The sequence below is a fragment of the Panthera tigris genome, chromosome C1 (assembly GCF_018350195.1).
Source record: "Panthera tigris isolate Pti1 chromosome C1, P.tigris_Pti1_mat1.1, whole genome shotgun sequence".
NCBI classification, from domain to species: Eukaryota; Metazoa; Chordata; class Mammalia; order Carnivora; family Felidae; genus Panthera; species Panthera tigris.
In genome coordinates, this window is record NC_056667.1 from 69,736,403 (window position 1) to 69,738,824 (window position 2,422).

Below are 2,422 nucleotides of genomic sequence, written 5' to 3' on the forward strand. Positions count from 1 at the left end.
ACTCTGGTCTTACCACTGTCTATTACCTACCTCTTCACTCTTGTAGATGTTGAGTTTTTAGTTCATAACCTAGGCTGAGACAGGTCTCCTTTGATTTGAGTGTAAGGCTGTGACAGCAACAATTTTCCAAGTACAAAAATGGTATGTAGATCAATTTTTATCTGAGAGAACTCGTTAGGGGATCGAAATACTGAACCAGGATCATCAAAGACTTTGAGAAGCTAGAATGTTGGGCTTACTAACAAGATGGATTTCAACAGGGATAAATGTGAAGGCCTTCATTTATGCTCAATAGACCAGCTGCATAAATACAGAATGAAGGAGGGATGGCTTCAAGATAGTCATACATGTGTTTTTAAAAGATATAGGCTTTTTAGGTGACAGCAAGATCAACGTGGGTTAATCGTATAGGATGTGGCTGCAAAGACATCTTTTAACAATTTGAGAAGACAACTCTGGAAGTGTGGAATCCGGATCAAGGGAATGATGTGTCTGTGTGCCATACTGTTTATTCTTTAAGAAAGACATTACACAACTGGATTTCATCTGAGAAGTAAGCTGAATGGAAGGGAATTTGAAACTATTTCCTGTAAGTAGCAGCTGAAGAAACATGAAATATTACCCTGATGAGGAAAAGACTTGAAGGATCTATGATTGTTTTCCTCAAATATTTCAAAGGCTCCCTTTGGAAGAAGAACCATCTAGTTCGCTACTGACCAAGAAAGAGAATTGTACTCAGTCTATAGGGTCCTTGCAGAAGCTCATTCCAGTGCTAGCTTTGGTAGCACATACACTAAAATTGGAACTATACAGAGAAGATTAGCATGGCCCCTGCACAAGGATGACACACAAATTCGTGAAGCATTCCATATTTAAAAGAAGAAGAAGAAGAAGAAGAAGAAGAAGAAGAAGCAGCTCATACCAAGGTTTTTATTTGTACTTAAGAAGTCAGTATGGAAATGTACGATCATTTGTTTCATTTAAAGATGATCTCTTCATTGATCAATTTGAGAAATACTTTAACTACATTATCTTGCTTTCTTCTGGTGGGGCAGGCATACAGAGTGAGGCATAAATGATCCAGAGTGCTACATGTGTAGGGAAGTTGTAAGAGACAGCTAGAGAAAAGGGTAAGGGTCCAAAGCAGAGTGTATGGAATGAAACTCTTTCAGGCTGAGTTTTATTTTGTAGGTAATGCAGACAACTAAGGAGAGAGAGGAAGTGTATCACAATGGTCCAGAAGCAGAAAGGACTTTATGAGTCCATATGGGTGGAACATCAGCTTAGACACCTTAGGACTTATGTGGGAAATATTTCCAGGTCGACTCAACCAAGAATTCAGTCTAGGTATTTTTCAGTCTACAGCAAATCTACTGTTAACTAGATTCATGGCAAGGGACTGGAAAAGCAGTCCACAAAAAGAGATAGCTAGGTCTCCACAGCCCCCACCTATTTAATTTACTAAAACTTCTGGGGCATGGATTGAAATACCTGCTTTCAACTTATTTGGGTGCCATGTAGCCATAGAATGAGCCAATGACGATGGAACTGACAGTATTTGCAAAACTCTGGCTCTCCCTTGACCTTGGGCACACATGTAAAATATATTTACTTAGCACATTTCCCCCCTCTTTAAGGTGAGAACAATCCACATGTCTACCACTAGTTCCTCAGCACAAGTATAAAAAGATAGAGATAATAGGTAGGTTAAGGTATGGCAGCCCTTTTGTTCTTTTATGCTTTCCAGACTTGATGAATAAGGAGGACCCTCTCATCCATCCATGTTTTTTTAATAACCAGTGCTCTGTTTCTTATGTTGTGCTTCACCCTAAAGCTGCTCTGGGTGGTGATGGTGGTGGTGAAAATTTAAGACATTTATAACAGATACTTACACAACATAGGTTATTATGACTACAATTGCTACTATTTTTATGATTCCTGATCCTATGGTAATCCAGGGGGTAGTTAATAACTCCCTTGGTGAAAACTGTTTACCCATAAACACTTTCATGAAGGCTGAGTAGCAATTAAGGTAATGGTTCTGGTGTAGGTAAAGGTAAATGACCTCGTTAAGGCCCCGGCCCAAATGGTACCCTGGTGACCTGAGAATGCTAGTAAGCAGCAGTTTAGTCACATTGAGTACTTTATTCACCACATCTCAAGCCCTCTATCATTATTGTTTGCTTACCATCCTTCACAGTGTGACACGGAATGCTGGGTTTGGGTTGAGAGAGTGTGTGCCAGTCGATGTGCCCAGAGAATTTGAACTGTTGGTCAGAAACAGTACATCTTGAACTGCAAGTTCACTTACTTGGGTGACAGTCATCTCCTATGTTCTCAGGAATCGGCAGCATTAATCTTGGCTTAACCACATTCAAATCCTATAATCGTTTATCCACTGATTCGTTTCAGCCAATGTCAT

General features: G+C 39.8%; 1 non-coding gene across 1 annotated transcript; it reads left to right on the plus strand.

Moving 5' to 3' along the window:
* The first annotated feature begins 769 nt into the window (after nucleotides 1-769).
* On the plus strand, nucleotides 770-876 carry LOC122241617. The gene has a single exon (XR_006221859.1). It is a non-coding gene; the product is annotated as a U6 spliceosomal RNA (small nuclear RNA).
* The last annotated feature ends 1,546 nt before the right edge of the window (nucleotides 877-2,422 follow it).